The 12,498-nt window shown below is 40.2% G+C and overlaps 1 protein-coding gene across 6 annotated transcripts in view; it reads left to right on the top strand.

Annotated features, from left to right (window-relative positions):
* The window catches only part of ARPP21 (cAMP regulated phosphoprotein 21), a 654,082-nt gene that overhangs the window by 103,711 nt on the left and 537,873 nt on the right, over window positions 1–12,498 (top strand). For 4 of the 6 annotated variants that reach the window (XM_069007670.1, XM_069007667.1, XM_069007674.1 and 1 more), the window contains 2 exons: window positions 1,328–1,468; window positions 2,381–2,551. The exons of 1 other annotated variant lie outside the window; for it this stretch is intronic. The gene's annotated coding sequence lies outside the window, so the exon portion shown is untranslated. Of the gene's footprint in view, window positions 1–1,327; window positions 1,469–2,376; window positions 2,552–12,498 lie in introns of all 6 variants that reach the window. One more of the 6 variants, XM_069007662.1, reaches the window with a different exon arrangement.

Genomic DNA, 12,498 nt, shown 5'->3' with positions numbered 1-12,498 from the left:
AAATCAAAGAAATTTTGCTATGGTATGGGTGATTTCAGAGAGTCAGGAGCAGGGATATTGGTGAAGGCTAATTGTCACTCTTGAATACTTTTTAGGTCTTATCATTCTTTACCATTCCCTGCCCCATTCTCAGATTTTGAAATGATGCAAACCTGCTGCGTGCAAAAATCTAGGGCGCCTGAATTTAGAAATTCCCCTTTTGTGGGATCAGATGTATAGGGATGATAAGGTGAGGCCCATTGAGAAATGGCAGTCTGAGAACTCCCTAATCTGTGACAAAGTCATGAGTTTCAGTCTAGTAACAATTTTCTTGCTGCATGCTTCAAAAACAAATGTGAAATCATGCAGTGGCTGCCTTAGGCTTTGCAGACCTATATGCCTTGGTTTACCAGTCACTAGGAACACTTTTACACTTATTTGCTATTTATCTGAAATCCCTCAGGTCAATATGCATTCTTCAGTGGCACCATGAATCAATAGGTTTGACATTATATGAGATATAAGAAGTTATCTTCTTAATCCTATAATTTACAGTTGTCAACACTGTAAATTAGTGTAAATAAGTTTTGATATTTTTAATTTCTTATGTTGGGGTGGAAGTTTCTCAGAACAGTTTTTCCCAAGTAAATATTTTCAAATGTGAATACCCACAGTTAGGCATTGTGTATAAGTACTCAATTTTTCACTAGCAATGAAGAAAACAAAATGACTGGGGAAATCAATGGGGATTGCTGGAAGTTCTGTACTTTTTTTAAATTGGGTTGTTTACTTGGGTACTTATATATGGATTTATGTGCTTGTCATTAAGCACCCAAGTACAAAAACTCTTGGCCTTGGGTAGTTTGTGATTTCGCTTCTATTTATCTTGATTAGTGGATGATTGCAAATCCCTTACAGGAAAGTGAAGAACATGTTAATTCTCTTCACTAGTAAAAAAGAAATATTTGAATTAACAGCTTGATGATTAAAGAGTTTTATTAGTTTTAAAGGTGAAAATGTACCTCAGAGGTTCAGGGGAGAAAAGCAGGGAAAGAAAAAGAAAAGATATGCACAGTAGGAAGACAAATCTGAAAATCATACAATGAGACTAATGACAGTATTTCTCATTTAAGGTTTGTGTTTGATCATGAATTAAAGGCTTTGTAATCAAAATATTCTGCCTTTTTAGATTGTTAGTTAGTTTTCTTTTTAATTATAAATTCAGTGGCAGGATTCCTGATCAGCATTCAGGTATAGTATTCAACAAGATAAATTGGGTTTTCTGAAAAGATGTGTGCAGAACTATAATACTTTCTGTTTCTCAGTCTTGGTCTTTGTTATGTATGAGGTGGTCTCTGACTGACTGAAACACAGAACAGGGACACCTGTGAGATCACATTTCTGAGGTGTGCTGAATGCCATTGAAGCTCATTGACTCCTTGAATCAGCACCTCACGCAAACACACCTCAAAAGATCAAAAAGCACCAGGTAAGTAACAATTCATTGAAAAACTTGCACTCTACTGCACCAATAGATTTATTTGATAGGATGATTGTCTGTGCTGTGCATTTCTTTAAATACAAATAACAAGAGTATTAGCACAGTATCTTTGCTCTTACTCTAGTAAAGGATAAGTGGTGCTTTTGCAATGGTATTTGTTCATTAAGTGATCAGGAAAGGTGATGTATTTTTCCACTGCATGAAGCTGTAACAATAATGTAGTCCTCAGACATTAATTCTGCAGTCTTATATGCTAAAAGGCATATTTTCTAGGCCATTAAATAAAATATGTAAAATGTTGAATGGCTTTGAATATCTAATTAAAAGACATTCAGACCCATATTCCATTGACAGTGAAATGCCATCCTAACATCTCTTTATCAGATTAAAACACAACAACTCAGAGTCTGCACCTGCTGTGCTGAGAGAACTGCAGCAGGACCTGTTTGATCACTGAAGTAGGACAGAAAGGACCATGATAAAGTCTTGATCTTTGATCCCTGAAACCATGTTGGCTAATTGATCAGTTCAGCAGTATGCACAGGTCCTAGTAAGAGAGAGAAGTATATCAGGAGTTAAGGAGAGAATGACCCTTCAGGTAGACCCTGTGATTTTGGCTTACTTGCTTCTGCCAACACGCTGCCCAATTGGCACTTCCCAGGTGATGACCTTGCAGAAGATGCAACAACAAAAGCAATGCTGCTAGCAAAAGAAAAAATTTGTTGAGAGAGATGATATTTTGAAGTGCCTTGAGTGCTCCACAGAAAGACTTAAAGGACCCTCTGGTCTTTCCAGCTTGTTAGCAAATAAGTTTAATGGCTGAGAGTCAGTCAAATGATGAATTGAGACAGTGGTTATCTACAAACGACTTATTTACTGTACCTTTTATCTTTGAGGCAGTGATCTTTCTGAGAGGATCTGCAGATGGCTGCCATTTATCTAGACAGATGAACTCATTTACAGGAAAAGGAGAGGCAGAGACACACGGACTGACATTTCTACCATGTGGTTTGAAGCTGCACAGTGTAAAGCCCAGGGTCTCTACTGTCCTTGGAATGCTCATCTTCGAAGGTGAGTAAAACGCTAAATGGATCTAGAGGAAAAATGACTGCAAAGGACAGATAAGGACTACGTTCCTGGGAATCCATTTCTATGCAGAGATGAAAAGAGGGTGAATACCAGAGGACTGCTGACATGCCATGCCATGCCATGCCATGCCATGCCATGCCATGCCATGCCATGCCATGCCATGCCATGCCATGCCATGCCATGCCATGCCATGCCATGCCAGTCACCTTTGAAAGTGAGATTAATTGGCAGCAGACCTACTTTGAAGGGATCTCGATGGCTGGGTATGAATCAGGACCGTGTGGGTGGCAGTCTGTGGGCATCTGTTGGCAGCTCCTGGCTGCATGTGGATTCTGTGGGGCATGGCTGGGTCTGCAAAACAGGCCCTTCTCAGGTAAAGATCGGGAAGGACATTCAGAGAGAATGATGAGGGGAGGTGGAGAACCTAAGGAAAGGATAGGAAAAGGATGGAGGGAGAGATGTTGAAGAAAGGTTGAGAAGCGAGGTGGGAGAAGTGCTAACTTAACATGCAGGCAGTCTGCAGCCTTGAAAATGAGAGCTAGCCAAGAGATTTATAATCACTTAATTGAGGGAATGACAGTGATTATCCAGGAGAGCTGGCATGTACCAATTAGATTGAACAGAGTGAGGGAGGGAGTGTTTATATTAAAGAACAGCACCCAAATGCTCCCTAAATTGGAGGGAGATACACAAGAAGAAAAATGTTTGCAATGACTTCTCTGAATCATTGGCAATGTTCCTCCAGGTCATTTCTGCACTGCTCAGAACTCTGACTCCTTTATTTGTTTCTCCATTCAGTCTTTTCCTTTATTAGCAATTTTTGGCCTGATCATGCAGGTTTTATTCAAGTAGATTTCCCTTTCAAACTCAAGTTAGTGAGGGTTTCACCTAAGTAATGGCTAAAGTTTGGGTCTTCAAGCTACTCTTTCAGTATTGTAAAACCATTATTCATCAGTAGTCAATTTGTATACACCTTGTGTGTATACCTGACGTGTCCTACCTGAATTAAAAAAAGGACACTGCAAGAAACTGTAAGACAAAGACTTGAGCACTGTCAATGCACAGTGATTCCTAAGAAATAATTTCTACTGATGAACAAAATAGAATTAATTTTAACTGAATTTCTAATGTTTATAGAAGTGGTCACCTAAGTCAAAAGAATTGTGCTTAATTGAGCAAAAATATATTTGTTATGGTTTTTTTTAGTAGTTTCACAGTTGATAGAAAATTCAAAAAGAAGTACTTCAAATTCTGAACAGGTATATTCAAACTTTTTCTGTGATAAAAGGTATAAATGCTGAAGACATCTGAAGTGACTTTTGGTGGGTTTCTACAAAAATCAGAACATTTTTTGAACTCTTTATCATTGTGATGCGAAGGAAGTTTTGCTTTGCTTTGCTTTGCTTTGCTCTGTGCTTGGATGTCTACGTTTCTGCTGCCCTTAGTATGTGAAGTTCTCCTCATGACTGTGTCCTTTGCTGAACTTTTCAACTGTGCCACTGGCATCGAAATACATTTTAGATTTTCCTCTGACTCTCTGCCAGCAAATATCCTTCTATGCTCACCTGATAACAAGGGGATGAATATCTCTCCGTGGGTTGCATAGTTCATTGCAGAGTCTCTGTAATTTAGAATGCATTTTTACTTTTAACTTTTTTATTTTATGATGACTTTGGCTTTTTTTTTTTTTTCACATTTTCCCAACTTTTTTCATAGCTGTGTTCATTTACCTTAAACCTGAGTTAACTTTCCTCTACTTTATCTGTATTTGTTTTAGAAAACAAAAAAAAAGCCCTGTGATGTTACATGTGCTGTGTGATTGGCAAGAACATTCTTGCAACCTGTATCTTTTTGAAAAAATGACTGGAGACTATTTTTTCACTTTAGACTCTTGTTCTTCAAGAGAAGTGAATCTGTATTCTGGCTCCAAAGCTCATTACTAGGAGCAGGGACTATGTTTACTCACTTATCTATTTTCATTGTTTGGTACCATCTGGAGGTGACTTATTTTGTGGAAAAAGAAAATGAATCAATCTTTGCAATGACAGAGGACCCCAGGAACTTTGATTATTATCCAAAATATTTTGAAGCTAATAAAAGCAGACAACGTGCCATACCTTGATGATATCTCTCCTCTTCACACATTCTTTCAGAGCTAATCCAGTGCTCTGAGAAAGGGTTCTTGTGTGTGATAAAAGGAGTCCTTCATTGTCACAAGCCTTAGCATACTGCTCTGGTACACGTGCCCGTGAAACACATTTCATGCCTCATCTGTTACCTAAATGAGATGTGAAAGCAGTTCACACCTCGTTTACATTTGCGCAGTTTTATGGAACAGCATAGATGTGGTTCCACTGAAAGTAACGAAATGAGGTCACCAACCCCCTTCTCTCTCCTCGTATTGCATCCACACGGCCTGATCCTTTCAGTTCACTAAACTGGAAATGAATCTATTTCTCTGAAGAAAGTTACTACAAAAAGCCAGCATCCTCCAGTGTGTGGCAGTCGCTGGCATTTTACAGAGATGTAAGCTGTCCACGCTGAAAATAAAAATGTAAGCTATGCATTTACATGAGATATGTGAACCCAGAGTGATTTCTCCCGCACTGAGCAGAATATAACCAAGGTGAATAAACAGGAAAATTGACTAAAGTGATATGGAAATAACACCACAAAAAAGGCAATAAGAAATCTGTGCACCTGCGGTACCCCCTCCTTGGTTGAGTTTGCAGCAGAACACTGCCAAGACTGTGTCCGAGGTGTCAATGGCAGCTGAAAGTCAGGGCAGTTCCATGGCTCTGGAAATCCTAGGTGCTACTTCAGGTCAGTTTGTGGAGAACTGCAGGGATTTTAACTCCAGTGCCTAGGTCCTTGCTCCCTTTTATTTTACACCAAAAGAGAAAAGTAAAAATTCCTTCATTTTTTTAAAAAAAGTGTGATTTTTGAACCTTTTTATAAATAGCTGTGTAACAGAGGACAGTGACAGTCCAAGAATGTCGTGATACAAATTCAGCCACTTCTGTTTCTTCATCAGCTAAGCTCCCACTGTTGAAAATATAAAGCTTACAAGGTGCCATCTCCATTTGTCATCTTGCTGTTTCAGAAGACATAAACTGAAAATACTAACTTTCTTTGCAAGGAAACCCCTGTTTTTCTTCTACTGCTCTGTGTTTTTTATGTGATCAGGATGCATTGGCAGGACTCCACCTCACGTAACTCTGAGAGTACGAATTAACCATTTACATCTGAGCAGTCAGCCTTGACTGCTGCTGTGAATGGAAAGAGACCACATTTCAATAACATGGCTATTCTCATAGGAGATGGTGGAGTGTGATATAAAGCATGATAAAAGGCAAGAGCCTTTTACTTTCTGTGTCTGCAAAGGAAGTCTAAGTTGCATGTGTGTGTACTGATGTTAGGTGAGATGAATCTCTCTCCTTCGTCTACTAATGTAAGGAATAGATTAGGATAGAGGAGAAAATTCTCATATTTCCCTGAGCTAAGGTCATGCACACCTTTTCAGTGTCCTGCTCCAGAGATGCTAATGGTTCTCACTTCATTTGATAGCTACAGGAAAGGCAGATCAGGAATGCCAGTGCATAAACAAGCAAACAAACCAAAGCAGTCTTGGCTTCTACTTTGTGACAGCAGAAATATTTGCCAAGTGGAAGAAGACAAAGTCCTTTGAGGAAGAGGTGCTATTTCCAAGCTTTATAAGAGGAATCACACACATTAAGAGTGGATGAACTGGAAAATACTAAATACTGGTTGTGTTTGCAAAAATAGCAAGAGGGAATGTAGTGGACCTGGTGGAGACATGAAAATAATGTGCTGAAATGCTTGTCTTACAAGGCTCTGGGTTTAAATTACTATATGAACATGAAAATTTAATGAGTAGGTATCTTTTAATGGCTGTCTCTGTGGCTCAGTTCTGTGTGGTCTTGTGGCCCCTCAGGCACCTCTGGCGGAGGTGCTTGGAGTGATTCACAGAATCCCTCTCTTTGTGTTCAGGTGTAATGAAACAGGGAAAATTGTTTGGTTTGCTCCATCGTTCAATGATGTACCTAGAAATAGTGTTAATGCTTTTCTCTCTCTCTGCTCAATGACACTTCTATGTTTTTCTCTTTTTATGTGCCTGTTTTTTCTGTAGCTCTCAGGCAGAGCCAGTTTGTGAGGTGTCTGGCCTGTGCTACAAGGCATTTGCATACATGGATTAACACAGTTCAAAGCAGATTTGAAGTACATTTCTGTTGTGTGGGCAAGTGTCTGGGCTGTTTCACTGGGGAGCAGCACCATGCTGACTACATTCCCAACAAAATACCTTCGTCTTATTTTGCAGCTTGCCACACCGTTGTGGGATACAGAAAAATCCCAGCCCAGCTCTTTTTCTAGCCACTGTAATGCTAGAAGTGTCAGGTGTATATTTTGTTTCCCATTTTTGTTGTATTTTGCTTTGCTTTCCTCTGGCTGCAACATGTTAGAGGATTTAAGCCATGATTCCACCCTCGCTTTTCTTCTGCAAGGAAACCTTCCTGGGAAACACCCTGGGAACAGGATGCTCCTTCAATTCATGTCTGGAGACACAGAAAAGAAGAAGCAGTATACTCATTGATGAGGGAAAATGTCTGCAAGGCTAAATTACTGTGTGTGAATGGACTGGAAATATTTACAGTGAACCCTGCCAGACCTGAAGTATCAGGTGCAGTGCCTAGTTTTACAGTGAGAAATCTGACCAACTTTGAAAGTACTAAGGATATTTATTCACAAACTCCTGGAAATCCTGTGTTTGAAGTTTTTTCAGATCAATGTAAATGGGCCAAGCAGTTAAATGGGGAAAGTGACATTTTCCCTGACTTGGCACCAAAGTCCTGCTAGTGATCTAAATTGTAAAGCTTGATGTTATGAAAGAACTTCACTGAGCATATTCTTCAGGTTAGTGTAAAGGTCAAAAGTAAGTATCCTTGAAGGGTTCATACTGATCTGTGGTAAAATGTTTCCTGGCTTTAGCTCTGCAGTTTCCAGTGCTGATCTCAAATCTGCCAGACCTCTGCACCAGTTGCTTGTAGTGAAGGAGGGTTTGCACAGGAATTCTCCATACTCTGAGCTTCTGAGCAATAAAAAAAAATCAGGCTTGAGATCTATTCATATCTTTATGTGTTGAAAACAACAAATGAAGGCCTCTTAGAACAGTCTTGGACCACCATGGCTCTCCCACAGACTAAGCTGATACCACCACAAATGCTAAAGTAGCAGCTTCTGTGGAGCAGAAGAGAGGGGAGAGAGGAAGGGTAAGGGGAAAAATATGGAAGAGAACTTCTCCTAAGTGTATAAAAGGATAAATGAAGAAGAAGTGGAGATGCAAAAAACTTTGAAAAGGGTAAGGGGAAGCCTTGTGTTGCTTAACTAAGGCCAAATAATTCTGATTTTGCCTAGCAAAGTACCACTTCCCTGGAATAATAAAATTTTTTGCACAAACATCTGCATTGGAAAGATGCATTGTTTCTTGAATGGCTAAAACTGCAGTTTTAACAAAACTCTCTTATGTGACATACAGACTTCTGTGAAGCACATTGCATCTGATGTGAAGCAGAAGACTCCCGACCCTTAACTCACCTGGCTAGGTGAAACGTTCAGTTTCTCCTGCTTAGATTAGCCTTTTCAAAGAAACTGCTGGGTACTTGATTTGGAAATGCTTTCCTGTTGTTCTGCAAAATATTAAAGGCATAAGGCAGTGCTGCTAGAAAGTGCCACTTAGGTTCCCTTTATATTTTAGCCTAACACAGGGGCAGAAGTTATACTGCCTACGAGGGACAGGGGAGAAGGGAGAAAGCTTGTAAATACATGGATATTTACAAAATTTTGATTCCTTTTCAACCTATCTGGAACTTCATGATCTCACTCTAAGGGTTGTGGAGTGAAAAGCTAGTGAAAGTCAGGGGGCTGAAGAAATATTTTGTTTTTTTCCATCTGTCCATTTTTCAGCAACTATGTCTCGTGTAGGCAGATCCCCAACTAAATTGTGAAATGTTGCATCCATTATCGCGGCATTTACTTTTTAGACGAACATCTTAAGCTGCCAGAATATTCAACAGTGGAGCCCTTAGTGAAAATATAGTGTGCTCCATCAAGAACTTGGCTGTTCTTACAAGTCAAGTGTTTTTCAGAAAGATAGTGCTTTATTTTTGGCTTTGTTTAGGAGAACATGGAAGTGTCAACAATTTATTCACTGTGTGAGACAAACAGATATTAATAGAATTTTAATGAAGGCCTGTTTTGTGTGTTCCTGTTAATACTGAGAGAGTGAAAAGTGCAGGCATCATAGGACAAGTATGGAAACACCTTCCAGAGACAGCAAGAAAGAAGAAAGTAAGGAGACAATTTCAGCTGGACAGTACCAGAGGCTCTGTCGTCACCAAAGCCAAGGCAATTATTTCCAGATTTCCTTACAAATTATCATGTAATGGAGTGAACAGACTTGGGGACACTTGAAATGCATTTTCACATATTCCAAGGCAGAAGGGGCTTTCTTGTTTTGGGTTCATCTTGTATCTCTCTTTAAAAAGTTGTTTCTCAGTCCTGCCTTTTTTATATATGTATTTTATAACAGCTGCTACCTGCTAGTACTCCCTTTAAAGCCTGTGTTTTTAAATACACAGAGGCACAGTTTCAGGCCTCCAGCTTCCCATCCTTATACCTCAGTGACCTTAATAATGCCTCTGCCTACTGAAGTGATAAAGAGGGGATGTACTTCTGTTGGGCCCTGCTCTCTAAAGTGAAATATTGAAACTTTCATTTTGTTAGTGAGAAAATCATTACTATGAACTCACTCATCTCTGACCCCATATTTTGTTACTGTACTGTAATCTTTTTGGGCTAACACTAGCGCTAATCCAAACTTTTTGTGGGGAGGGCAGGATGTATCTACAGAAGGCAGCTTCCCAAAGACTGAATGTCCTTCCCTGACAAAAGACCCTTTCATTAGTGGACAAGAACATAAAGGTCTACTATCACCAAGTGCATGGTACCAACCATCTGAATGCAATAAGGATGCTTGGGACTTCTACTGTGTTAATCCATAGATCAGCTTTATAATTATCAGTTTTGGTTTCAACACAGCACATTGCTGAAGGGCACAGCTTCAGATGCAAATGAACACTCCATCCCTTCTAAATCTTTCTGCCTTTATATTGTCAGAAACATTACCTGCTCTTAATGTAGAGTATGGCTCAGTCATATTTCTTTGCTCTCTGCAATTAATTTAGACAGTTTGGTGGCTTTCACCCAGGCCTTTGCTTGGGAGGTGAGCACTTGAAAAGGCGCAAGATGCTGGGGGCGATGTGGGTGCCTGCTTATTCAGGGTCCCAGAAAAAGAAACCAGATTGACAGCAGTGATTTGGTGGGATGTCTAGGTCTAGGACTAATTAACTTAAATCTTAGTGTGTATCAAAACAAAGACCTGTAACTGCAGACAATTTTTTTGTCAATCCCTGGACAGATTTCTCACATGGCGCTGCCGCCTACACTTGACCTATTAGACTTGGGCTTTCAGTATGGAGGTTACAGGGAATCAAAACCTAAAAACCTTGCTCTTGTGTAAGGCTTTTAAAAGAGCTTAGTTTCAGCTAAATAGTAATCATACTGAAAATAGTTTACTAACCTCTTCAGGAAGCCAACTAAACTCCCAGGTTTAATTCAGAGAAGGGCTCTGCTGAAGTCAATAGAAAAAAATTAGGATCCCTCTCTCCAGCATTCAAGGGCCTCAGGGTATGAAGCCATGACTGCAAAATACTGTGGTGATATCCTAAAGGGAAAAACGAACACAGCACCTCCAGTTTGGTTTGCTCTAACAGCTTGTGCTCTTAGGAGCAGCTTCCATTTCAGGTTTTAAACTTTTATCTTGGAGGGCAGAGCAAGTTCACTGCTCACACCTAGCAGGAGCTGCTGCCAAAAGTACAGTTTGGTTTGATTCCTGACACTGCACAGAAGCAACAGAAAAGAGGAAAAAGGGATTCACTGGTTATGAGGGAGCCTGTGTTTGCAGAAACCTTTCTTCTTTCTCCCTCTCCTATTCCTGTTACTTTCACTCTATACAATTGCAGCTTGTTTTGCCAAGATTTCAGCCTGTGAAATTGCTGACTAGTTTTACAGTCTTTTATACATATTCACCTGCATCAGGACAACAAAAGCTACAAAATATTTCAGCTGCATCTTGGGGAAAATGCATTACAGTCACAAGAGAGACCAGACAGATCCCTTTCCCCATTAGACTCTAACAATCACTCCTGCACCTGCTCATGCTATCAAACACCCGTGGTCCCCCTGGCAGTGTGTGAGATGCAGCTTCTTTCCCCCAGTCTTCAGTGCCCCCGTCTCCTACCCGCTAGTTCCATTTATTATGCAAGCCTCATGGGTAATTGCCCAGTCGTTCCAGCCTCCTGTGTGCATGACCTTGCCCTTAAGATTTAATTCTGAAGGCACTTAAAAAAATAATCTATTTTCTCTTCCTGCTTTCCTCCCTTTTATTTATTTTTCTATGCGTGTGTCTCATGTGCTGAATATTAAGCAGGAAAACAAAGATGTATATCATCTGGAGCACAGGTGCACCTACCAGGCAGTGAGCGAAAACAAAACAATTCATTTAAAGGGTTTTGATTCACTATTGTCTGCTCACACTTTATTCGACAGCCTGATATGACACCTTGAGTCCGCCCACCCCTGCATGCAGCTTGGAATGGAGATGTTTTCTTGGCTCCTGCACGTTGTAAATTTTTGCCATGGCTCTGCTTGAAGTTGCTTGGCACGGGTGCTTTGCTAAGTATGCTGAGGTGGCGGAGGATAGGGAGGGGATGAGAGAAGAGTGAGGGGTGAAAGAGGAAAAAACATAAAAGAAAAAAGCATGAAATGAAAATAGTATCTCATATAGTATCTTATTTCTTTCCCAAATTTTCTAGTCTCACTCCTACTGCCCATAGGCAAAGTTTGCATTCATTTTCCAGGTCTGAGGTTTTGGTGTGTGTTGTACAATCCTTTGTCTAGCAGGACATGCGAGCAGAGATCAACTCTGGGTGACTCAAGCTGGAGGCTTGAGCAGCAAGAACAGAAAAGCAACCCCTTTGTAGAAGTCTCTTTTTATTTACCAGCTTAAGTTTTTTGTTTTTTAGAGGAACAAGTGGTTAGTCAAGTTTCCCTAATATTTTATTATTTTCTTGTTAGAGTAGGCATTAAAAATGACTCTTACATGTCTTAGAGATGGAGCTGCCTCTCCTGGTTTTGCTCTGGCTTGCTGCATATCTTTGTGAGGTCACTTCACTCCATGCGTTTTCCTTTCCTTTCTTTGTCTCCTAAGACTTTAAGCTCTTCTTGAGTCAAAATGTTGTCTTTGATGTGTTTGTTTTATATCTTCCACACAGGAATTGGTGAACTCTGTGGCAGTGGTGGCATGTGGGTGGAATCTGCTCAGTCTTGTCTCACCTGATAGAGAAGGAAATGGGATGTGAATTGTCCTGATACCCATGTCTGTGGCCTCACCCCATTCTACTGTAAATTCATGGTTGGATTCAGTCATTTGTTTCACTCTGCATCTTGAGCTTGAGAGCAAGCCCCACTTCTGGCCCTTTTTAGGATGCTGTAAGTGCACACGGGAGAAATGGAGAGTTAGAAATGCAGTGACTCCCACGTTTTTTCTGCTGTAGCTCTGACACTGCAGGCTGTGGAAAGATGTGTATATAGGGGAAAAACCCCAGCATCAGGTTATATGTTTATGGACTCTGTGCTAACTGTTGCCCCCAGGAGCAACAGTTTTGGCAGATCCTTCAAATCAGAAACAGTGATTTTAGTGGAAAACCAATTAAAATGTTAGGAATTGCCAAGAAAGGATTAAAGAATAAAGCAGAAAATAACCTTGGTTCACTCCATTAATACCATATGGA

Source organism: Aphelocoma coerulescens, chromosome 2 (assembly GCF_041296385.1).
Source record: "Aphelocoma coerulescens isolate FSJ_1873_10779 chromosome 2, UR_Acoe_1.0, whole genome shotgun sequence".
Classification (NCBI taxonomy): Eukaryota; Metazoa; Chordata; class Aves; order Passeriformes; family Corvidae; genus Aphelocoma; species Aphelocoma coerulescens.
The sequence above is the reverse complement of the archived record's forward strand: the minus strand, read 5'-3'. Positions and strand labels throughout refer to the sequence as shown.